This window comes from Sardina pilchardus, chromosome 9 (assembly GCF_963854185.1).
Source record: "Sardina pilchardus chromosome 9, fSarPil1.1, whole genome shotgun sequence".
Lineage (NCBI taxonomy): Eukaryota > Metazoa > Chordata > Actinopteri > Clupeiformes > Clupeidae > Sardina > Sardina pilchardus.
This window is the reverse complement of record NC_085002.1, coordinates 13676140-13702897: the sequence shown is the minus strand read 5'-3', so window position 1 is coordinate 13702897 and position 26758 is coordinate 13676140. Positions and strand designations below refer to the sequence as shown.

Here is a 26758-nt window from a genome sequence, read left to right as displayed (position 1 = left end):
TGTAGTTGATGTAGTTTTTAATGGTGTATGAAAATGGTGCATTTTTAACCATATCTCTAGGTCAAAGTCGGAGCAAAAGTTGTTTGACGTTTTGAGAATAACAGCGGTTTTAACACAGGCTGCAGGGCCAGAAATCAGATTTGGGAATAGTTATAGTTATTGAAAACACAGCAGTATTTGTAATATAATGATATTGTTTCATCTGCTTACTCAAAAGCCTGACACTTTCCATGTGGAGCCCTGTGCCAATGCATCATTAGTTGCATAAGTCCTTGAGTGTGGCATGTCAAACTTTAAAGCCACAGCTGACTTGTGAATTTGCCAGTCATTGCACCATACAGTGTTTCCTTACAATGACTGGTTCTGCTGCACTGTTCATAAGAGAATGGTCTCATATTATTATGGTCTCATATTATTATATTTTAATCTTTATATTTGACCCAACGCAGCACTCTCCTTCTCTCTCTCTTCATTGGTCTCATATTATGTAGCTTGCCTGGTGTTTACCCTATAGTTCATATCACAACTGAATTATTAAAGCAAGGATAGCATGTATAGGTTTTTGCTGAACTTAGTCCTTTGTTAACAGATTTGCGATAGCCTATTGTCTATATCCCTGACATTTAAAAGATGATTTTAGGTTCCTGTTCATGTTTCTTGTGGACCTATACCTGTTTAGTGGGAGCCCTGCTTTTCCTTTGTCGTGATATTTTAGGAAGAATACCAGAATGTCTGGGATCAGTGGGGGTCTAGTTGTGTCCAACTGGATGTTTTAATTTTGGAAACCTGATTGAATACGTTTTAATTGTCCCTTTCTCAGCGGTGCTGTTTAAAAATGTCACATGGAGCCTCCTTCTAATGGAAGCCATCTGTCTCTACTACAATAAGTACAGTAAATAGCTAAATGAATGCTAGTCGGTTTGCCCCAACGTGTACACACACACACACACACACACACACACACACACACACACACACACACACACACATATCTAACTGAAGCGAGAGGGATATGACAATGGTGAACATATCAAGTACTTAAGATCTTATGTCAGTAGGAGCTACAATAGCTCTTTTTATAATATTTTTTTTATGTAGGCTAATCTGAAAAGGAAGGTCAGGCTCAGGCTCAGGCTCAGCTGCAGTATAAGTTGCATATACTGTATGTAATTGCCTCATTCATCTCAGTGCTTTCCTCACCCAAGCAATAAAACTGTACATACTGTATCGTAGATGTAAAAGATGTGGACAGAGATGCATTATGTACGAGACCAGGCATCAATTATGCACCATTTATTCATACCACAGCAATACCTAATTGATTTGATTCTCCCGCTTCATGTATAATTAAACAGGTGCAGTCCTTGCTATGGGGCCCCTGTATTCGCCAGGCATGCTGGAAGAGTTGTGACTGTGTGTGTGTGTGTGTGTGTACTGTATCTCTCTTTGTCTGTCCGTCTCCTCCCAGTCAATCACATGCAGAACACTGGATTGGGAGGCAGGTATAGGCTGGGTAAACCCTGCCTGATCTGCCGGCGATTTGGATTTCGCCCTGCAGCTCAGGCTGGAAACCTGCACATCTATCTCCCCTGCTTCTTGTCCACATCTTCTGGGTCCTATCACAAACTATTATCCAAAAGGCACACCCGGATTGTTGGTCTGATTGGTTGAAGGATTATCCAAAAGCGTACCGAGTCATTTGAACTATGCCCATTGTTCACACCTCTTGTGCAGTAGAAATAAAGCGCAGACTCCCCAGACTATGTTCAATCTTAAATGATTGAGCTTAGTAGTGATAGCCAGACTAGGAGGCAGGTGTGCTAGCAAGGGAACTAAAGGCCATATCTTTTAGCTCATTTCGTAAGGTGTTTGGATACACTGCTAGTGTGCCAACTAGCTACCATTACATATGTAGCTGAATATTAGCCTGGCTAACACCACCACATCTCAATGAGCGTTTATTGGGCGCTACGGATGTCTGTCAAATGTGTCTGTGCGTAGCTCATAGGCTAGCCAGTGGTATCAATTAGCCTATAACAGATGACATATGTAGAGCATTTTTAATACTTCAAAATAACATTAGATAAATGAACCTTGCATTTTTCAGTAGAGATACAGTTGGTGTGTAGATTTGAACAAAATCTGGTTTGGTTCTGAGCCAAAATGCAAGCTTCGATATGTTGCTTAGATGTTGTCATCGTCTTGCTGTACACCCCGTTCTGCGATTGGTTCCCTAGCTGAGGCGAATATTAGATCCATGGAATCCAGGCTGCCTAGTGTCGCGAATGAAATCGAGCACCTATGCCGCCCGAAATTTGCTTGAGGTGACCAGTATGAAATTAACACACAAGCTGAGGGTTAGCCAGTCTTACTGCCTTTTTAGCTGAAGCCATCCTCTTGTAGTGGCCATCTATCTCATTCCCCTTTCAAATGTCCTCCTAGGCCCATTTTGAGTGTGTGAAGTGAACTCCTCCTAGATTTCATCAGTTATGCATTTAGTTCTTTATAACTTTGAAAGTGAGTGACATGGTGTTCTCTCACTCTCTGCAGCCCTGTAGTCCTCGTCCCTTTCTCTCTTTCTTTCTCTCTTTCTTTCTTTCTTTTTTTTTGGAGAAATAGAAGGAGGAGGTCACCTGGCAAATGACCTTTGTTGAGTTCTGCAGTTCCAGTTCTGTCATTTCACCCATTCGCAGAGGTCAGGGAGAGGGCCAGGACTTGAGTGGGCTGTGGAGAGGAGACCAGCAGAATCATTTTCACTACAGGGGTCAGAAGGGCGCGTTCCACTCACAAGAGAAATCGGCTGCGCTGTTGTCAGAATATCAAGTCACTTCAATTGTACTTTTTTTTGCACATTTACATGGAGCCCTACTCCGGCCCTGTCTCTGCCCTGCAGGTTTGGACAAAGGAAAGCGTTGGCAGTGAGTCAGACGAAGACGACCTCAGATCTCAGCAGAAGCTGAATTCAGCAGCAGCAATACAAGGGAAATCACCCATTTAACTGAGGTATCCTTTTTTTGTGTTCTGATAAGCTACACACGAACATCTGCAAAAGCAAAAAGTAAAGTCAGACCCAAACCTTCCAAAACATGTACCTCATATAATCTTGTAATGTCTGATGATAATGATGACACTTGATGATGATAATAATGATGAATGTGTATTGTAGCAAACTAAAACAAGGGTAAATATTGTAGAACTAGAAACTCTTCCAATTCTTATTTTTTTTTACATCCAGTGCTGAAGACACTCAGATATCTTTTTTTTTTTGGCCAAACTTTATCTGATTGCCTATGTGTACCAGCTATATAATTATGGTTATCATTAAAATTGATGTCCTAAGCAAAAGTAATCTCTTGGACTCTTGGGAGCTGTAGTCAGCAGCTAAATATTTGAGCTTGGTTTGGATTTTTTTTAGCCAACTAGGAATAATTCAAAGAGACAGAAGTATCCCCATCTGCCAGTTATGTTATGTATGCATATGACTTTGAAGCGAGGTTGATTCCTATGGTAACTAGGTCTGGGTTTGTGTTGACAAAAACTGCCAGAATCGCTTATAGCTGCTTTAGGTGCAAAGCAATTTCCACTGGCATTTAAATGTGCAACACAATTTCCTTGCTTTTAGTGCAACTCAGTGTTGGCTAAATGTGGTGCCATGTCAACATGCGGCTTTGTCAATGTCAATGCTACATTCACAAAGCAGAGTGGATCCGACACTGTCTGGTGTGAAGCAGCAGTCTTTTATCTGCTGCTAATCCGATTGGAAACAATGAGCTTATTTCCCAAATCAGGCAAACAAGTTGGTGTCTCCTCTTTCTTATCTGTGTTGGTTTTGGTATAAAATGTAATGTGCCTTGGGAATGGGGCGCTTATTTCATGTGTGAGAGAGAGAGAGAGAGAGAGAGAGAGAGAGAGAGAGAGAGAGAGAGAGAGAGAGAGAGAGAGAGAGAGAGAGAGAGAGAGAGAGAGAGAGAGAGAGAGAGAGAGAGAGAGAGAGAGAGAGAGAGAGAGAGAGAGAGAGAGAGAGAAATAAACTGGATAAATAGGATGAAGACGGAGACAGTAGAAACTAGAAACACTGGGAAATGGAGTGCATGGAGGAGGGAGAGTGAGGGAAAGGAAATGGAAGACAGATTGACAAAAAATGTTGTAAGAGTCGTACAGCAAGGGACCATGATCCCACATGTGACTGGCGTGAGCTGATGGACATCTGTAGGCTCTAGATCCTCTCTAGGGAAACTGTACAATGTTCACAGCAGCTTAAAGCCATAAAAGACTGTGCAACATGATCCAATGACGTGTGGAATTTACTCCATCTCGTGCAGTGTCTTACATGAAGGTATCCAACAAGCTGCTGCATTGTTTGTCCTTTTCATCCATTGTCCTTTGGCTGTGTTGGTTGTAAGCTCTGGGATTTTGTTGCTTCGTTCCATTGAGGAAGTGGATTTTGAATGCAGTGTGGTTGGGCAGTGCTTCATCCACATTAGATCCCCTGTCTTTGTTTCTGGGAGCAATACCTTTCACTCACCACCAGGGATCCCCTCTGCCTATCAATTAACCTCCTGAAGGATGCTGTCATGAGGGCAGGTTTCTTTCAAGCGTTGATTGTGTTGGAGGTGCACAAAATGATTGACAATGACAATAATTGCTTATCATTTATGATGTCGTAGACACTGTAGGATGTATTTAAAAAAGCAAACTCATAATAATAAGTTGATATGTTCTTATCCGCCTTTAATAGACTGTAAATCGGTCTGAAGGCAGAACTTGCCTCACATAGTATTGGCCTTTTGAGGCTACAAAAGCTCTTGCTTGTCTATATGATGACTGAATACCAATTATCTTGCTATTAAGGGGGGGAAATAAAGTTGTTATTGCCATTTTCTAAAGTGCTCCTCTCTGGGTGAATTTTTAAATTCTTCCGCTACCTAGCAATTTCCTGCATCTTTGTTTCAGCGCTGCTCAAATGTGTGCTCATTTTCACCACAGCTTTATGGCGGGAAGTTGATATATTATCACATTTGTGCATTATCTTTGGCAGCTGGTGGATCTGCATGGTATGGTGAACAGTGATAGAAAATATTAGCCTGAGTAAATGCCACATTTCTTTATATCACATCAGGAACGTGTAACCAGAGGCAATAAATGCAATGGAGCCTGGCTAATTGCATTTCTTAACATGTACCCATTACTTATTTGGCAGAAATGAAAGGAAAAAAATATTAATTATGTTAATATATTATATTGCATTAATTTCACCCTTGCACGGACGATGTTGCTGTTGGTACACAGAGCTTCAATGAATTTATTTATTTTTTCCTTTCCTTTTTTTTTTGGCCTTCTGCTTATTTCGAGGAGAGACTACCCCCCAGAGACCAGCGTATGTTATCATTGTTGCGCTTGGTCAGCGGGGGATACGGCTTGTTTAGGCAAAGCAGAGGACAGCCAGGCTTCAGCCACCCCTACTCTCACTCTACTGAAGCCGCTGCTCTTTCAAGGGATTAATGCATTCCCAAACTCCAGGCTTTGTGCTCTGTTTGTTGCGAGCTTCCTTGAAACAGGCTGACAGTTTCTAGGTGGCAGACAGAAAATTAAAAAAGAAAAGCATCAGTAAAGACACAAGATGTTTGTGGTTGTTCTGACTGTGCCTTTGGAAGGATACAGCCATTGATATAGACTGTTTTCTGAACAATAAGCATTTCTGTATATCAACGAGATATATCTATATGCCGTTAAACATTTTTGCCATTTTCTTGGTGTTTCATTGATTCTCATGTGCAGGTCTGTATGTATATCTTCGTATGCTTCACACATAAGCCCAGCGGTTGTTCATGGAGCAGAAAGAACACAGGTGTTGGCTTCCCCATTCTCAATAGGATGTTACCACCGAAAGCAGTGTTCAGAAGTTCACTTTATGAAGTATCCAGACCAGTGGATATATCCAGTGACATTAAGATTTTAGCTGATGACATTGGTGAAATACTGTACTCAGTTTTGCCTCTAAATTTAGTTAATTGGATTGTCTTATTAATATCTGTGTTATATTGTTTTCTTTTGCAACCTCACATATTCAACAAACCACTGAAGTTTATGTTTTACAGTTCAGTAACACATGTTCCCAAATGCAGTGTTTACCAATGAGCTGTAATAGGGTTATTATGTCTATTATGTCTGTTTGGGGGGCTTAATGATTTGCTTTCTATTCATCCCTCTATAATAACTTTCAGGGTTTCCAATTATTAGACAGGAATGGTTTCACCACTGGGCCTGTCATTATTAGACTAATATGCATGGCAGGCCTATAAAATAGTCTAGCTCATGAGAGATGGCTCATGGGTAAAAAAAAGTGTCATATTTACTTTAAAAAAAAACAATGCTTGATAAATATGCAGCAGTCTGTTTGAGTAATTAAAGTATGGAAGTGAAGTAACTGCTTGAGTAAGCAAAACAAAATCCTCACAGGATTTTAGCTGTTTCACTGTCAGTTGTATTGTTGGCAAAAAGACAATGGATTACTCGATCTGTTTCAATAGCATGTAGCTACAAAACCTACTGTAGCAGGAAACTCTTTGTGAAGCATGTGAAACTCAATGTGGTGCCAGGTAGTTTGTGCAATGATGCCAGAGTAACCCTTTAGTTAACAGTGTCAAAGTTTGCAAGCAGGTTCTTCACAGGATAACACCTCTGTGATCTGTTTCATCTTGGAATACAGTTGACTATAGATACTGTATGTTGAGTTGGACTTTGACCTTTCTTGGGTTTGGCACACTCTTTAGCAGTTGAGCCAATGCCCACTGTTATTGGGGCTATATAAAGACATAAAGCCTGGGCCTGAGCTTCAGCAGCTCTCAGGGGTGTGCTATATACACAGTGAGATTAATGGGTTAGCAAGGTGTTTTGTGCCTAAAACTTGGGTTTGTCATGACATGAGGGAGTCTCTTTTAACCTGTTTTGATCATATGGTGATTTATGCTGAAAAAATGAGTCAGTTTATGTTTGAATTAAGAGCTAAAGATGTCTAGAAGCGCCGCCTGTTGAATAATCAGTTATGTTGGCAAATGGAGTAGCCATATCTGGTAAATACTTCTGGTAAATGTGTTTTTGGAGTTCCACTCTTTTCACGGGAATGCACACAGAGGTTGAAATTGAAAGCCTTGGTTGAGAAGTAAAGTAGTTAACGGCTATTGTGGTACTAATTACCTCCGCCGGTTCAGGGTTTGTCCAGCCAGCTTACACAAAGAAAACCTTTTTACATCTAACTTGCTTTTGTAGTATATCCCAATGATCTTATATCCCGGTCTTAACAGGCTCACAACAGACCGACTGTTGTCACTTGGAAAAAAAACCCCAAAATGAAGTGTGTAGTTTGTCATTTGTGGGTCATGATTTATTAAAATGTTAGGTAACAGTTAGTAGTTTCTCTTTTGATGCTGATTCTTATCTTGACTTGATGGGATACACTTCTTTCTGAAGAAGACAAGTGTCCCTTCATCTTGACTGAATCTTCCGTGATGTGCTTGAGTGTCTTCTCACAGCTCTGCCCTGCTACAGATGATATGTTGTGATCCTCCATGCTTCCTTGTTCTCTCCCAAACCTTGCATTTCTTACCCCCCCCTACCCATCCCCCCCAAGTGGCCTCCTTCCGTCACTTTAATCAACCCTTTTAATTACAGTCACTTTCGCTCATCCCGCACTCTGTTTGTCACCTTCGGGAGACACTTTGCTCTAGAGCGAAAGCAGGCCTGCTCCTTCCTGGGGGAGTCTGGGGGCGGCTCTGTACTGGAGAGCCCTTGCCAGCGCGGCCGCTTTATTGCCAGCTCACATCTCCCCCTGGCCCTGCCGGGTGGCTTAAACATTGTCTTGATAAATGGATTTTTGTCTCGACTCGAATGTGTCCTCCGCCAGAGAGAGAGCGAGGGAGCGAGAGAAAGAGAGAAAGAGAAAGAAAGAGTGTGTGCGTGTGTGTGTGTATGTGTGTGGTTGCAAAGACTTGAATTCCATCAGATGTCATCCTGATTTGTGTTCCGAACAGAAATGATGCGAAGCCAACTCCCATAAATGTATGGCTGCAGTGGTTAATAAAGCCCCCCCCCCAAGGAAGTTTTCTATATATCAAACATGCTCTTTAAAATATATTTCCCTGGAAACGCAAGTTTTACTTGTGGTGCTTCTCAAATTACACATCATTTTATGGTGATACCAATGATTGCGTATAGTGAGTCCATATGCATAGCAAGCCCTGTGCTAATTAGTTTGGCATATTACATTACCCTTGAGCATACATTCTTTACATAATGAGAATTGCATTGGTTTGCCAGTAAATATTTTATTTGTCCTCTTCATGAAATTTTAATTGAATTGTTTTATCATTCAGTAGTGTTGACAGATTGTTTTCTAAATATAGTTTCTGTGCCACTCTGACACCTGTTTGGACAAAACGTTTAAATCTATGCGCACAGTTCTTTTGAAGGTGCAGAGAATAAACCCTGCGCTGGATGAAACAGTTGCTCATTGCACAGAAATATTTTGTCTTTGAGACACAACGCAAAATTGCACTTCATTTTCTCAAGGTAATGAGGAACGTTGCCATTACACCCGGTAGTGATATTTTAGTCAAAAAATGGGCACACAAATGAGCCATCAATACATTGAACAGCTTCACACTGGGAATATATACAGCCTATAACCTAAATAAGTTTAATTTCATCATTATGATTAATATCTAATAGTATACACTGACACCTTCATTTAAATCCATATGCTCTTGGATGTACATCATGAGGAATTCCCAAACTGCTTTACATTTGCCACTCATTGCAGAACCGCCAGAGTCTTTCACTGGTCCTTACATGCAATTGGGCTGTAGTGGGAGAGGGTTGCATCAGCCCTGAGTACTGATCTGACGTGCTTTCAGGCCTCTGGATTTCTGGATTTACTCCATCTCGGAAGAAAATAGTGTCAAGAGGGAAGCACTACAGTATGTGTCCCTGAACCCTTTGAGGAGTCTTTCGATCAGTCCAAGTCCGCTGTAATCATTGATGATTATTTGTGCAGGTCTTGGCTTTCCTTGTTGACCTATTTCCTTATTTTCTATCCAAAAGACGTTGTCTTCTGTGAATTAATGGTCACAAAGAACAAGCTGAGTGGTCAACACATGCACAAGTGATCATCGTTATTCTTTTTTTCTGAGTTACAATTAAAATATTCACAGACAGCCTGTGAATGTGATCAGTCTGTTTTTGTAATATCGTTGTCACATAAGAACTAATGTAATTGGACAATGTCAGCCACGTCTAACGGTAATGAATTTTCTTGTCACTTTATTTTCTGTGTTCAGCAGCCTGGACTCGGCCTGTAATTACCTCAGCAGGAGACTGCAGGAAGGTGAGGAGGTCGACGGTAAGTTTGTTTATTGCATTATTTGACAATATAATTTCAAGCAATCATTGATTTTTTTTTTGTTGTTGCCTCCCGGTTGTTAATTTAAAAGGTTGTTACATAGCTGATGATGGGTAAAAGAAGACAGGTTAGTTGTGATGCTATTGGATTGACTTATAGAGAGCCCATTTAGACTAAGAATAAGCAATCAATAGCATATGAAGCCTTATCTATCGCTACCTTATCCCTTGATTCAGACAGATGACTGTGTTCGAAATGTGATGGAGCATCAATATTTTAAAGAAAAGAAAGCACTTTAGTCGAGAACTACAGTACTGAAACCAAAACAACTACACCCTAGACCGGTGGTTCTCAAACTTTTTCTCTCATTCCCCACTTTGATCGAGGGAGGATTTTCGAGCCCCACTTGTCTCTCGTCGCTCTAAGAAAGTAGTAGGTCAAGTAGGAGGCTTAAAATTGTCAAATTTATTGATATAACGTAAAATTCTAAATATTAGTAGCAAATAGTAAGGCTACAGATAAATATCAGTCCAAAAATAGAGAAAATAAAAATCTAAATCAATGACAAATAACATCAGTTATATGTCATTGACAAGGTGTCAATCATTGCCTCAAAAAAAGGCTAATTTCCAAAAATAAAGAAGAAGGGCCACCATTGTGTTATAAATGAAATTCACCACTCTCACAACCTCGTTCCCCACAGTTTGAGAAACGCTGCCCTACAGTACATGCAATTATTGATACATTTATTGGGGTAACAATATGTCAGGGATAATGGACGACACGCCGTTCGGTTATACAAAGTTAATGCACGTTCTAGATGGTGATACGGCTTGACGCGAAACGGTATAACCGAACGGCGTGAAGGCCATTATCCCGCTTATTCCACTGTCGTCACTTGCGTTGTGTTAGTTTCCGGTGATAATTTAGATGTTTTAATCGCTAAAACTGTCTTGTGTGTAGAACTACTTTTCCCACACATTTCAGCTAATTTCTCAAACTGCGGAATAAATGAAAGTATATCACAATTATGGCCTTGATGCGAGCTGTAACTAGCCTTGAAACCTTTCAACTGAAACTACACTGCTGCTTTCAATTCAGTTGAATTGATTTGTGCCCACTTAGTTTCATTATTTTAGTTATTCAGTTATTTTAGAGAATAGTTATTGTAGCACACTTCATTCATACGCATAACCTTCATTAAGTTTTACTGCATTCATTATGAAAGTGTCTTCACTACAGTCTCTTGTTCAGTATATATACAGCTCAGTATGTACAAACCAACCAGAAACCAAGAAAAACAAATTACCTGTCTAATGTAGTGGTCTGTGGAGAATAGATATGGCACGGGATTTACAGTAGCACTAATAGAATCCATGGTGGGCATGCCTAAATCTTGGTGCTATCCATCAGCATGGGTGCGCCCAGCTGCCAGTGGAGCCTGCTAACTGCCACACAGCTGGATGGGCACCTCCCCACGGTCCTGGGGGAGCGCTTGTTTAAAGTGCTGCCAGTGAAGCTGGCTCTTGTGCATCACCGCGGTGCTTAGATTCCAATCACCAGATGTTTGACTTGGATACGAGGTGCTTAAGTTGTGGAAATCATAACCCTTTTTTGTGTTTTTTTTTTTTTTTAAATATATATATTTTATTTTCTCATATGTGAATGTAGTCTCTGCCTGCCTGCCTGACAATCTGTTCAATTACGAATGGTTTTATTTTTATTATTTATCAGACTCTGGGTGGTCATCATTGCGTTCCAGTCATCGTTATTCAGACTAATATCCATGAGTTTTTTTTTCCTATCTTTGATCGATCCTGAACACAAACGGTGTCTGTTTATAGGGATAAAAAACAAACAGGGACAGGGTTAGCCATTATAAATGGTTAAAATGGCAGGCTCTGCATTTGGTCTAATCGGTATCAGCCAATATGAAATTGCAGAAGAAGCTCAATTCTTTCTTTTACTCATTTTGAGGGAAGTGTGTCTTAAGCCCAGCTGCAGTGCTGTATGCCTGTTGGATAAAAGGTTAGCTCCAGGCGTGTGTTATCAGACCTGTTCTTTATTGAGCCAAAGAGGAGTCCCAACATTCAGACAGTCCAAATATAGTTCAGACGCCGCCACGGCCAGCTTGATAAAAACACCAGTCTGCAATAGATGATATAAAAAGGGATCTGAGTGAGCGGCTACTCTGTCAAACTTGATCATAATAATAATAATAAAAAAAGCTACTCTGATGGGGAGATGGCTAAGGGCCTGAGACATCATTAAGACCTGTATGTTTTTAGGAGTGTGTTTGGAGCACAGTGGGTATGAGTGTAATGATGGACAGAGGGGAAAATGACTGGTGAACAGGACTGTCCTTTGTTTGAAGAGTAGTCATAAAAGACCTACAAGCAAGCATATAAACCCAGGACGGGAATTGAGAGCTGCAATATAAATGTAATAAGACAAATCAAATGGCAGATATCAAAAACCCGTTGTTGAATAAGTATATGAGTTTAACTTAATGCATGATACATTTTTTTTTAAATGCATGATGCATTCATGACAGCGTCAGTCTTATGATACTATCACCATCACCAGTTGCTGATTTGTAGGGATGAAGTGTGGAAGCAGGGATGAGCATCGGAGAGCTCTTCAGGGTCTCATGAGTCATGACCCTACTTCGCTGATTATGCATGCACACACAGCACAAACAAAAACACCCAGAGATGCATTTCAATATGCTATATTGCTGCTAAACATTTTCATCAGGTTCAGGATAGGTCAGATTTTCTCATTTCAGCCTTTGGGTATGCTTTTGGGGTAGCCTGGTTAGCACCAGGCCTTACCTCAGAGGTCAAAGGTTCGTCTGGGTATTCCCTGGCTCCTTTTGGGCATTTTCTTTCCACCCTAACAAGAAAGTCAGTTCGAAATGCGGTCTTTTTTTGGATATCTGGTGGGGAAGCAGAACGAACTGAACTGGAATCTGTGAAATGCAGAGAGCATTCATAGACACTAATGGCTCCCATTAAATGATGTCTGTTGCTTTTTCCTTGAGAGGTTTCTTCTTTTATGCGTCTCAATTTCCCCTGTATTTTTTTTCCTAATGGAAAAGTTTCCATCACAATCCTAAGCAGTTACCTGCCTAACACACCAAGTTTAGTTTGAGAAGATTTGACAGTTTTATGGCAGGTAATTTCTGTTCATACTGTGTCATTATTTAAAATGGATTGTGAAAGATACTATTCTGCTTTTTATCCTTCCATTCTCATTATAAATCCATATATTTTAGGGTTTCCTTTTAAAGTGAAAAGTGCTTTAAGTCATTATGCAAAAACCTGTAGATTTCTGAGTTGTTAAAGAGTGGTTATTAAAATCACCACTTTTAAAGGCGAAGGAGATTAAATTCCATTCAGAAGAGCTCAAAGTCAAATGGTTAGTTTCATGCATTACTGAGGCAATACTTGAATGAAAGATTTAGGCCTCTGAATAAAAAAAAGCGATTCAAATTAAGGAAACATAGCTCCATATATTACCAAGTTTTTCTATGGTGTAGCGCTAACCGCCTCTCAAAAAGAGTAGTGCAGTTATAAGTACTTTGTTGGATTTGGGCATGATTTAATGAAATGAGATGTCTAAGGTGTTAGTGGGTTCAGGACTGAGCTGACCTTAGCACACTAATTAAGTCCAGATAGATAGCCTTGACCATCAGCAGATACCCTTGCCAGCATAACAAAAAAACAAACCTGCAGTGCACTTAGTTCATAATTGATAGCATTATCAGATGGATCTACTTTCACAGGTTGAGTGAGTGCCTGTAACTGTTTTCATTTCCTTTTTGAACCCCCCCCCCCCCCCCAAAAAAAAAAAAAACATTATTTGTGAGAGTAATTGCACTGCGCATGTGCAGTAAGACCCCCCCCCCCCCCCCCTGTCCACACCCAGTCTCATTATCTCTTTGTCAATAACCCAACTGTCGTCGCGGTGGCGAATGAAAGGACGCCCCAAAGCAAACACTGGGGGCTGGCAGAGGAGTCCATCAGATGTGCGGGGGACTGCCGTCACAGCCGCTTTCTGTAAATACCATTAGCGTTGGCGACCACCGACCGGCCTTCAGTCTTCAAACAAGCTCAAGCACTCTGGAACATCTCATTAGGCAGCCACTCCTGGAGAAAAGCCTAATCAGATTTTTTGCGTGTTTTTTTTTTGTGTGTGTCTGTGATGAAAAAATATTATACTTCACTCATGAATGTGAGCTAGCTATGTATATTCATAGTGCCCTTAAGGGGGTACCCAGGAGATTATGTAGAGGCAATAGAAGAGCCAATTGTTAGAGGTCAGCAGTCAGTATCGTGTGTGTGTGTGTGTGTGTCCATGTGTTCATTTTGACACGGCACACATGCTAATCCCATTCGCTTACAGAATAATTGAACTTTTCCAATGCACGTGCTTCATTAGCCATGCCATGTGGTAGTGTGTCCACATGCAACAATGTATGCTCCAGCCTATCTTCCTCACATTCTTTTGACATATCCGTGTCCTATTTTGAGATGTGGAAGTGGGCTTTTGCATAACAACAGTAATACAACCAGCTATAGGCTAGTGATAATGGTCTCTCATTGCTAATACCAAAGATACTTAAGCTTTTTCAACCGTCTCTGCTAATACTATGCTAGTTGTTAGCGCTGTAGCCTCACATCACCAGGGCAACGAGGAGTGAAATACACATGCACATTCTGTATGTCTAGCATGCATTTTTCATGGCTTCTCGTGGCAGTCTGACACCTTGCTTGTTTACATGTAATACATTATTTAGCACTCACCTGTATAATTCCTTGTGATGATCATCTCTACGACGTAAAGAGAACTCGTTACAATTGACAAGAATTGACAGATAAAGGCGAATTTCAGCATCGTATCAGGAATACATGTGTTTGATGTAAACTCAAATATCCCATTCGGCAGAGATTCTCCTCTGATAAGGCTCGTCTCTCTGATTTTGGAAAGTTCTGATTGGTGTCGGTACTACAAGTTATCTAGGGCGGTGTCCATCACTGAATTTTGAGCATAAAATAGCAAACACAGTTGCATAAAAAAGACCTGGCATGGTGAACTCTTTCATGCTGTAGTGGAAAATATGAAGTCCTTGAAGGCTTTCGGGGTGGACAGGAAAGCGCTCATCCTCTGGAAGTGTCTCTGTCCTGGGGTGCCATGTTAGAAAATTCTGCCTGACTTTTCTTGGGGTGTGTATTTCAAAGGACACAAGAAAACCTTATTCTTGGCATTTGTGCATGTCTGGATGAATAAGGAACTCGTGTGTGTGTGTGTGTGTGTGTGTGTGTGTGTGTGTGTGAGTGTGTGTGTGTCTGTGTGTGTCTGTGAGTGTCTGTGTGTGTCTGTGTGTGTGTGTGTGTGTGTGTCTGTGTGTGTCTGTGTGTGTGTGTGCGCGCATATATGCGTGCATGTGTGTGAAAGAGAGAGAGAGTGAGTCAGTTTGTTATGATAATGACAAGTGCTCCTATCATGGATTCTCGGAAAAGTATTGTGTTCTAGTTTCTTCCTCCCTTTGTATTGAAGGTGTTCACTCCGCAAGCAGTTCTGCCGACAAATGAAGCCAGCTGCTGCACAAAGTCAGGGTTATTGCATTCTCTCTCTCTCTCTCCATCTACCCCATTCTCTTTCTCTCCATCCCTCCAGCCTCCCTCTGTCTTTCTCTCCTCCTTCCGCTGGAAATGGTGACACACTACTGTGTTTTGGCTCTCAAACAGAGGGAAATATCCTCTCTTGACCACGGCTTAAGTAAAATCACTGCCTCCCTTTCATGATTGGCCATATTGTTTCCCGCTTTGATGTCCATGCTCTTTGTGGCAGGGAATTGCGCCCCTACCTGAAAACCCGTCCAGATGGACGGCTGTAGCCCGGGAGCGGGCGCCCGTCCATCCGCCATCTGCCGGCTATCGGTCTGGATAGCCGTGCGGTGGGAACAGGCGATACCTGTCCTGGCGTCAGGAAGCGAGCCATATGCACTTTAAGGTGCCCTGAGGGCATTGCGCGCGGCTGTTTTGTGTAGCTCTGATTTGAACATGTTTGAAGTGAACGGGCTAACATAAGGTGCTGCGGTAAAGATAGTCCGCTGGGGAACGGTGTCATGTCCCTTGTGGATTTTTTTTGTCTTAACGCGCGGCTGTGTGTAAATGAATTGGAACGAGTGCAAGAAAAAGCCAATAAATACAGTCGTCTGCCAGCAGGCCAATCAATAGTCTACCAAATTCAATGACGCCAATAAGTCTCTTTAATAAATATGATGGACACAGCAATTTTGGCACCTGCTTTAGTCTTGGTGTGTGTTTAGACTATTGAGGCCTCAACCCTAGCCCTTTCATGAAGCACAAACAGTTTTGTATGTGTACAATAATTAGTAAGAGGACTGACTGGGAAAGAAACTGACCACACAACTCAGTTTTGCACATAGCAGGCAATGATAAGAGCTATTTGTAAACACTAATTAACTGCTCGACCTTGAGCTCTAACCATCTTGTCTGTAACCATAACTATAATGCAATAATACAAGCAAATGTATTTTGAGGATTAAAGCATGAAAATTGGAAAATGTATTATCCAGCCTTTTTTTAAGGAAAGCTTTGGCAATTTGCTGTCTTATTTGCATTAGAGTCTGTTCATTCTCATATTTTTAGACATGGCATTGGATTGAAAACAGAGAGAAGCATAGTTCATCATTGTCACACATCCACTATGCCATGTGTGAGAAGTCTGCAAATTATGTTTAGATGGGGAAATAATGAGATACCGCGGTGCAAAATATAAGTGATATATTAAATATTGATTACTGCATTCACGTATTCATGTGTACGTAATCAATGTCGGTGCCAAGAACATCATATGTCCCCTAAAACGGGAATTAATGTGATATATTTTGTGCTTGTAAAAGAGTCAGCAGTTTTAATTTGTATTACCTTCATCTATATCTTCCTCTTCATCATCATCATCACCGATGAAATGGTTCCAGGCTTGATGTTTCAGTGAACTTAATCAAATCAGGGTTTAAAAAATAAAAAAAAATAAAGGTATGCGTCTTTCAGGACTATATGGTTTGAGGTACCGCTACGTTCTCATAGTAATAGTATGCTCTTGCCTGCATGTGGGCTGCTAATTTGAGTAAGACCTACTTCAGTTGGTCACTTATCGATCCACTCATCAGCTCTTCTGTATTTAAACTGCTGTAATCAGAGGGAAAAGTCATATGAAGCATGGAGAACAGCTACCGCTCTTGTCCGAATCAATAGTGTTTGTAAGATTATAATGTAAGAATTTACTCACAGAATTTAAAGTCTAAATTAAGACCTTAGTCTGTTGAATTCACTAAATGCCCTCTGACCACTGGAACAGGGTTTTGTGCTGTAGAATATTTGGATCTGTTGTGCAATGTGCACCAGTCTACCATTGTTAATTGATGTGGTTTAATGCTGCATTACTGTGCACTGTACACCTTTAGTAAAATCGAAGAGGTTGTCTTTACGTTTTGAGCTTTGTTGTCATTGTATTTTTTGTCTCTTGGGAGATTCCTTTCAACAGTGTGAAATATTGGTTGGATATTGAGTGAAGAGCATCTGGATGGTGAGTGTATATCGAAGCTGACAGAGGGGAAACCTCTTTGGGCGTTGACAGCGTGTGGAAACATGTCTCAGCTGAGTGGCACGGACAGAACTGTAGTGGGTCCTGCCATAACAAACAACACCGAGTGCACTGGACGAAGCACAGGTGCAAACAGGCTTAGTGAACAGGCCATCTAGATGCTGCTGTTGTGACGTTGTTTGTAGTACAGTATGCTACACATTTTTTTTTAATATACCTTACTTGCTCAACAAAATGTTTGACTCAAAAGGAGAATAAAGGAAAGAAAATAAAAGTGGCAAAGTTGAACAAAGACGAAAGGGCAAAATCCTGTCCTTTAGTTTTGAATTCTTGCCAGTACTACAACCACAACCTTCATCGCTTCATCATGTTCATGCACCTCTCCTCAACTTCATGCGTCGTTGAAAAAAAGTCTCTCCATATTTCAATACTTGAGAGACTATATGGAGTAGAAAGTTAGATAGTGAATGAGTGACTGGAACATAGTGATACTGGGTGACTGGAAGTTAGAATTTCCCTTTGGGATTATTCAAGTTTCTATCTATCTATCTATCCATTTGATAAAACTTTCAAAATCCCCACAACTGTTATCAGTCAGCAGCAGCACTCACACAGATCTCGAGGTCAGGGAGTATTGTCGATACGAAATACCTTGTGCTACTACCTAGCTCGAGTTGCTACAACCACAGCTCTAGCCGCTACAGTGCTACATTCTGGTAGCCTTACCTTTTGAGATTAAGTAGTCTGTGGGATCTGCACTGTATTTCTACAAGAGGCATGGTCAACGAGCGTAGTTCAAATTACTCTGTACACATTAATAGACCTTCAACCAATCGGGCCAACGATCCGGGTGGGCCTGGTGGATAAGCCATTTTGTTATTGGTTCCGGCAAACGTGGACAGGAAGCAGGAGAGATAAATGTGCAGGGCTCCAGCCTGAGCTGCAGGGGGAAATCCAATCGCCGGCAGATCAGGCTGGGTTTTTAACCCAGTCTAACATTCTGGGGCCATGATTTTAAAGATGGCCCCCAGAGTGTAGCACTGTTAGCTGCCTGGCTGCAGCAACTCAAGCTAGGTAGCACTGTTTTTTTCTTTTCTTTTTTTCTTTTCTTTTGTACCGACAGTATTCGTGATCTTAAGAAACAGAGACCTAAGTAAAAAAATCGCCGGTATATTCTCCTTTAACTGGCAGTAATGAAAGGCAACCGAGTTCCGTCCAGCGCAGATCAAAACACAGCACGAACAAAGGAGAGGCTGATCAGAACAACCTCCGTGTTGTTTTAGATGACATAACCATGTGTTTTCCTGCAGGATGTTCAACTGTGACTGGTTTTGAATGTGGGTTTTAGTAGGCAGCTGCTCTCTCCTCTTTCCAATTCTGTGTACCCCCGCTGAATCTTTTAGTGGTGCGTAGTACTGGGCCATATCGGCCTGCTTTTACCCTTTCATACGGCACATCTTTACTCGGCCCTTTAAAATGTTTTGAAAAAGTGATCACTTCTCTATGGTCGTATGACAAGTGAGTTGTTCAAGTTGTTTGCTTTGAAGATACAGTCAGTGGATTCGATCACTTTGTTTCAACACAAAAGTGTACACTTTGACTGGCATCAGTAAATCCACCTATTCACATCTTTCTCTTGGAAGGGTTTGCTGGTTATTTGCTCAAGAAGCTGCCGGATTTAAGTCTGCCTTATGAGTGTTACTAAAGGGCAGTCAAGGCAAGTTTATACACAGCCACAAAGGTTTTGACTGAAACTGTGGAAATAACCATACAGACTTTCTTGTGATCCCAATTATATGAAATGCTCTCACTTACCCTCCTGCAAGGTCAGAATTTATCCTGTGTGAACTATTCAGCATGACCCTCATTCTCCTCAAGAAAACAAATGTTAAAGCCCACACACACACTCTTCTGAATAACCAAGAGAGATAGAACAGTCTCTTATCAGTTTCTGGCAGCACAGAGGCATCTCTCTCTCTCTCTCACACACACACACTCTCTCTCTCTGTGTTTGTGTGCGTGTGTTTGTGTAATGACTAAAATTACTATTATAGCCATAGAGTTCTCCACTGACTCATGTCTTGATTTCTGTTCACAAAGTGGAGGCAGGAAAGATGTTAACTCATTATGATTGGACTGATGATTCCTCGTGTGTCGTATGATGACCATGGTGGGGGCACATAGACCCTTTGTTTTATATATTCTGTGTAGATTTTTAAGTGCATGTTGGGATTTCTGCCATTATGAAGAGAGTTGGAGGTGGGGTCGGGAAATGACCGCACATAGGAAAGGAACCTGTATGTGATCAGGATGCTGTACAGTCACATTTTGGCCCAAGTTTGTCTCGTTTGTCTTTGTCCTGTTTTGTGGCCTTCACTTACTGTTTTTCTCTACCGGAGCATATTTAAGGTTGACTTCAGTATGGGTAGTGTTATTCTGTAGTCCAAAGAATTTGTCACCGGTGTTTTTCTATAGTTACCTTTACCTGTAATGCCGTGATTTGTTTTTTAAATTCTTAAAATTCTTCTTTTAAATTAAAGGCTATTAAACACGTGATCCAATTAATCTTTACACACCGAGGATGAAGTTCGTTGAAAAAAAACCTTCGGAACAATCTCGTCTGATGCAACATTACGTATGTGAAAAATCGGACTCAGTGTATACGTGCCTTTAGAATTGAATTAGCAGGGCTATTTGAAGCCACTTTTTAAAAATTGTTTAGAAACGTTCTGCAGAATTTGGTGAGAACAGGGTTTTTTTTTTTTTTTTTTACATGGAATACATTTCAAGCATACCTGTGCTATGTTAAGCACCTACCTTTACAAGGACAAATATAATTGAATCTGAGATATTCATTTGAGGGTACCCCAGAGCTGGAAATGGAGGATTGGAACTCGACTATAAAACATCTCATGCGTCTTCGGAACTCCTACAATGGAGACGAGGGATCTCAGCGGACCTCTGAAAAGCTATTTGGGAACACTTTCCTGACAAGCCTGAGCACCATCGGTGCCTCTGACTGAGCATGCTCAGGGGCTTTGCTCTCCCTATGTGTGCTGTTATCCAGGAAATGTATCAGGATATCACACACTCTGAGTATTAAGATTGGCCTGTTCTATGAAGTGATACACTTTTGGAATTATTCACATCTGTGAGTTTGTGTATAGCATTGCTTTTAGCAACCATTGTCTTTCTAGGCTTATTCAAAAACAAATCCGCAACAGTCTCTGCCACAGTTTACAGTATACTGCAAAATTGATCAGTCTACATCCTAGGTTCATCAGCTACTGATTGGTATAAATAGAGAATACTGTACTTGTTTACATGGAAGACTTGAAAGTAATTCTGCTTTCTCTGCCATTGTCACACCACCGATGGATGCAATTAATTCCGCTGGGTTCATTGTCAACATACATCAAGAACATGCTGTGTGAACTTCCTGCTTGATAACACTTATTATTATGCACCTGATTTATAGAACAGTCTACTAATGAGTCAATCTATTTCCATAGGTAAACACAAGCGTTTCACAAGCATGTCGGTCAAACAACAGTTCTCAACATTCTCTTGAATATTTCTGCTGTCTGTTTATGTGTTTAACTGCTGTGTTTTTGGTTTGCAATTCATGGCAGATTTTACTTCGCTGGAAACAATTAGCCCTGTATTATTGCCCTTCCATCTGTTTGTCTCAAGAGGCGATAGAATTTTGCATTGCAGTAAGGATTTTTCAGACGAGACATTGCAGTTCATTCTCTTAATATACTGACAGCATCTGCTGTGGGCACTTCAGGTCTGGAGCTGCAGACCTTGTTGGAGATGTCGAAAAGAGAAAGCATAACTGGACTTTGATGGAGATGTAGCTTCCCTGCTTTGCCGGCATGCTCCTGTTCTCTCTCTCATGGCTTGTACCTGCCCTTTATAGCCCTCTTAATGGCTGCTCTGACAGCTAGCTCCAAACTGCTGTGGTGGGCGGCTATGGCTTCATATCATATGCCGGAAGCTCGGGAGTCCAAGCCTTCATGTTTGGCTTGCTGGTGTCTTTGTAGCACAGGCTTGGTCTGCCAGCAGGTCTGGTGGTAATGTCCACCTCTTCTTACAGACCATTATGATTTATTTATATTTATGTATTTATGTATTTATTTATTTATTTACTGTGTCTTGCCAGTCATCATGTGGCTGACAGGTGACTCAGAGAGTGGGCAGACTGTTGGGCATACTGACTGTGTGCACATGGGCCAGGCCGTCTCTGGTGGTGGCACATTCCTAGTTGAGTCATCGTCCGAAATTCTCTCCAGAGCTAGAGAGTGAAAGGAATTCTACTTATGCTCCCATAGAGCCAAGGAAACAGGCTACTTTGAAAGGAACCAAACATCATATCATCACTTCATTGTACACGCAGCGCACATTTCCTCTGTCTGCGAGTAACTGGGTGTCATTTCAGTCAGCGGTCCATAGCACTTTGTTTTTAGGTCTCTCCGAGCTGACTTGTGCCTTTTTTAAGGGGCCTATTTGTGGTTCCATCCAGATTAAGCAGATGATGGCAGGCGAATTTAAATGACTCATTTGGACTCACTCTGTTTTGGTAATTTCCAGCAGGGCAGTTTCAGGGCTACGTTCTAGTCACACAGGCTTGGAAATGCTGTCCTTGCTGTGTTTATGTGAGTTGATTTGCTTGAGCTGGGGTTGTAACTTACAACTTGTTATGACTCATACCTAAGCCAAATAGCCCCTAGATGGTATACACAAAATGAAGTGAAAAATGTGTTCGTTTCAGTAGCTAAATCACAATACATGAAAAAATTGTGATTTGGGATTGGGGGGGGGGGGGGGGGGCTAGCTGCAGAAGAACATAATTTCTCCTGGTTTTAAAGCTCTGCTATTTTTACCAGAGTCTCAGTTTGACAGCAAACTGTTGCATGGGAGGTCATTGTTGAGGAGCTGCTGAGTTGGTCCTGAGGCTCTAGCTTTTTTTATTTTTAGGGGAACAGTCTGGTGCCTCAGGGCGGTGACACTAACTGTCAGCGGCTGTTAAAGAAGTCCTTGGAGATGCACTGTGGCACCCATCGCAGGCCCTCTTCTCTGAGACAACACACAGTAGTCTTGTCTTCTTCAGGATCCATCTCCTCAGCAGCCTTTTGTGTGTCAGTATCTCTCACAGACGGTTAGTTCTACACTAGCAGCCTTTTTTTCCTGTGAAAAGTTTCTGTAAGATCTTGACTCACCCATGTTTATGTGTGTTGTGTGTGTGTATGTGTATATATATTTGGAGGGAAAGAGCTGGTCTGTCACTAGAGATTACATTCAAATAAATGACTTTGTAGCATTTTTTTTCCAGAGGCGATGTGTTTCTCATGTCATTTTTCTTACGAGCCGGTGGAAAATTACATTTATTTGACGGCTGGTGAGACATCACAAGAGGAACTGGAGGGGAGAGAAGCTAAAGCTCATAAGATAAATATTTTGTTGGTCTTCCTGACCAGTAGCAATGCGAGAAAGTGTGCATGAGAAAGCCTGACAATAGGCTATTCAGCCATCATTCAGACTTGTTATTTCTTTTCACTATATGTTTTTTTTTTCTAGTATATGAATGTACAGGTTTCACTGTAGAAACTCTTAAATGCTTCTGAATTTGCGTTGCCTCTGCCCTGCCAGTGACCGCAAGTGTGGGCAGCAGCCATGGGGCGGCATGAAAAGCGGTGTGAACAGCAAGGTCAATGGGCAAATAAAAAAGGGTCCAGGCGCCGATACAATCTGCCGCGGGCACACAGACACACGCAGTGGCTAGGTTAGCGGCCTGTTTTACAACCCGCTGCTGGAGCCTCGTAAATCCTGTCTGTTGTCCCTTTTGTCTCCATTTACTGTCTCTCCATCAATGACATTTTATTCAACACATCAGGTGGCTTTCAACACTTCACTCGGGAGTTAGACAGAAAAAAACCCCCAAAATAAAACCCAAAAGTTAAAAAGCAAAAGGCACATGAAGTTGTTGCCATTTTTTAATGTTGTGTGATCCGGTGTCCACAATAGTTTTCTGTTTGTCGTTTCCACTGACCTCTATTGCTTCCACCTACAAAGGACATTTTTGTACATTGGCTGAGGGCATGTGGTGATGTTCTCCATTAAGCACGGTGACTTCCCCAGCCTCTGCCACTCTCTCATTAAATGTGTTTATTTTCTATGTGCTGGCGGTTGGCGTGTCGGCATCGGCTCTAATCACGGTAATGGAGCCGGAGTGGCTCCTCGGCCACCTGGATAATGACATCTAATGCTCCGCTCGCCTACTTCTTAACACATGTCTTCGCAGGAGCGGAAACACACTCTCAGAGTCCAGCTCCGTCGAAAGAGTAGCACTTTGCTTGATCCTCTCCGCGGCGAGGCTGATTTTAAGAATTTGTAGTGCTAGCGAGGGTTGGGAATGGCTCATGTTCTGAATCCGATTCTGTGTATCGATTCTGGTTCCCATCTATTCCAAAGAGTAAATAAAATGTTTAGAACAGTCTTAACTCTTTATTCCAGGAGTGGTTTATGTTCTAAGCCTTAACCGAACAATTAAGAAGGGAATATTTACTTTCAAACATTGATCCTAGTGAAATAAACATTAAGGCTTTAATAATATATACAGATCAATCTTAAGCCGCTAATTAAAATAGCTACCAGGCCTTGTTTTGGAGAGTCACAAAATAGGTGACAAACTTCTTTACTTGTCTTTCTTTGCAATGATAAAGGGGCTATTGTATTTTGTGAATACATTTTACTAATCAATTCTACTCTATTCTAATATCTTGGTTCCCAGCTGTTGTACCAGTCACTCAGAACTATTCACCTGCTTCTTACATATTGTAATGTAAAGGTGGCATTAAGTAGGATGAAGGCACATAGGAGACAGAAGTGCGTATCCGCTCATAATCGTGTCAGCTGTTTTTTTCGAGGGATCCTTGTTGTTTGTTCTTTTCGAGGAGGCACCTTTAGGAAAATGTCAGAGAGTGGAAAGAAAAATGGCAGAGCTGACTGTGAAGTGCTGCTGTTCCTCAACTCTTTCTGTCTCCATGCAGCTGTCTGTGTGTTGCCATTGTTTGCACACACTTAGCGGGGCCCCCTGATTCACAGGGATGGAGAGGTGAGCCTGTCTAGCACAAGCTGCTGCTGGAGCCAGTGGGTCATACCATCACACTCCAGCAGAGGGGGACCCTCTGCTCAACACCACTCTGTTGTTTGTCTGACTTGCCTACTCTTACTTATGAGGTCCTTTGACATATATTACACGTATTAAAAACAAGTTTAATTTGTCCTTTGTAAGAGATGTATATTCATCTTTTTTATGTCTGTTGGCGCTTTGTTTATGGGCATTATTTTTTTTGCTTTAAAGGAGGTTTGTGTTTGCAAGTGTAGAGCACTTGTGTCCATTCTGGCATTCTGTAAAATCATGACTTAACCACCCTCCAAGTGGCAATATTACGCTCTTAAAATTCCATTATGTTAGATAGGGAGTTGTCACCCTCATAGTTGGAAGAAAATTAGATTCTTCATGAAAAATGGATTACGATGCCTCTCTCCCACAAACTCAAGAGAAAACAGCTCCCCCCCCCTTTTTTTATGCTTGCGGAGACACCTAAACTGAATTCTGTTTTAAAAGAACCAAATGCACTGTCATCTGGGAAAATGGCACCCTCAAGCATTTTTAAGTTCATTTCATCTGTTGCCTTTATAAATAGCAGTTCAGCCAGGCTCAGAATTGACTTCTTTTTGTCGAGGGTGGTTTTTATGGTGCAGTCACAGCACTGTCTTTAGCACTCCTTGATGAGCCGTTTTACATGCTAATCATTTGACATCGGGCTCGTTAAAAAAGAGGAGGATAAAGAAGGCGAAGTAGAGGCAGCAAAGAGTGTTTTTTTTCTCCTCTAAGTTATCTTGATAATTAACAATACATTTTTTTTAATTATGTGTTTATTACTTTTAATAGAAAACATAATTATACATGCCTGCACAAATCTTGGAAATTCCGGTTTTTTTTAAGCAGATGTGGAACTCATAACTCTCTCCACCACAGTCTACGGCTTATCTTTAGTGCGTTGATGAATAGCGCTGTGCAGTACGCGTGTGTGCTAATCACGCAAGGAGCGCTAGAGTCGCCATAGGACCTGGTCTACTGTACAGTATGTAGAGACGTGGCTGAAGGAGACGGCGTGGGGAGAAACAGTTCAGATGCCGGATGTACAGTAGTGCTGCATGGAGGGATGTGCCAGGGGAATGAAATTGCATCTGCTTTCCATTGAATGCCTGCAGCTCTTCCTCCTCCCTTTCTCCGTCTTGGGCAGACGCGGCGGTGACAATTTTTTAATTGCCAGAGCCTTACCCCATGCATATTCATGACAGGTGCCACCCTTGTTTGGGATTGACTGCAGATACTCACGATCATTTAAACAAAACAGTGTGTGTTTGTGTGTGTGTGTGTGAGAGAGAGTGAGAGAGTGAGAGAGAGAGAGAGAGAGAGAGAGAGAGAGAGAGAGAGAGAGAGAGAGAGAGAGAGAGAGAGAGAGAGAGAGAGAGAGAGAGAGAGAGAGAGAGAGAGAGAGAGAGAGAGAGAGAGAGAGAGAGAGAGAGAGAGAGAGAGAACTGAACCAAGGCACTGTACCTGAGCTTATGATATGTCCTTCTGTTATTTAGCCATAATATAGTGCTGCTAATAGACTTTTAGCTTTATAGTTCTGGGGAAATGGAAATACTTGGTCTTGTTACTTTGATTTATCCAGCAGTAAAAGTCTGGTCCAACAATCTAATTTTATAATACAGTCACTGCAGATTAGTAGCTGTTGGAGATCCTCCGTAATGACTCTGTGTGTGTGTGTGTGTGTGTGTGTGTGTGTGTGTGTGTGTGTGTGTGTGTGTGTGTGTGTGTGTGTGTGTGTGTGTGTGTGTGTGTGTGTGTGTGTGTGTGTGTGTGTGTGTGTGTGTGTGTGTGTGTGTGTGTGTGTGTGTGTGTGTGTGTGTGTGTGTGTGTGTGTGTGAGAGAGAGAGAGAGAGTATGTAAGAAAGAACGTTCGAAAGACACAAACTGTAATGCGTTAGCTGCCATTGGAATGGAGTGACTTGAGGACGTGGAAAGTTATTTTAAGGGTGAGGGCACTGCTGAATGGCAGTGGAGGAAGACTTTTTTCAGCGAGGCTTTGAGCAATATGAGGTCTGTATGGTGTTTCCTTGCAAGAATATTCTTGCCTTGAACTGGGTATGTTTCTGTTTTTTTGTGCTTTGAATGGACAGACTTCTATTTGTGTGCGTGCGTGCGTGCACATGTGTGGGTGTGCATCATTCATCTGCTACAGACATTTCTATCAGTGGAAGCTTGAGGGACATTTGTTGAAGCTAATTAGTTAATTAGTTGTAAATATCTGAGTGAAAATTCGATATCTACCACAATTAGGATGATACAACAATTAGTATAATAAGCATGTTCGTCTATGAACGTATTCCTCTAAATACCACTTTGTAATGTGCTGCTTTACGACAATATTGCATTTACAATCTCTGCCCATTTTCTTTCAGATGTTATATACAATCCTGTCAGCCTCCTCAAAAGTCCATAATAATGAACGCATGGACTAGCCAAATGAATCCCTCCAAGTTGCATGTCATTGGTGTTAACTTTGCTCATGTCCGCTACCATGGCTACTGTTTATCAGTAAGGCAGGCTCCGTGGGTTTCTGGTCCTACCCACTCCATGAATCC

At 41.5% G+C, this 26758-nt stretch overlaps 1 protein-coding gene across 3 annotated transcripts in view; it reads left to right on the top strand.

Annotated features, from left to right (window-relative positions):
- fhit (fragile histidine triad diadenosine triphosphatase) overlaps window positions 1–26758 on the top strand; it is a 166780-nt gene that overhangs the window by 2898 nt on the left and 137124 nt on the right. For 2 of the 3 annotated variants that reach the window (XM_062544999.1, XM_062544998.1), the window contains exons 2-3: window positions 2894–3003; window positions 9336–9397. The gene's annotated coding sequence lies outside the window, so the exon portion shown is untranslated. The remainder of the gene's footprint in view (window positions 1–2893; window positions 3004–9335; window positions 9398–26758) is intronic. The other variant, XM_062545000.1, reaches the window with a different exon arrangement.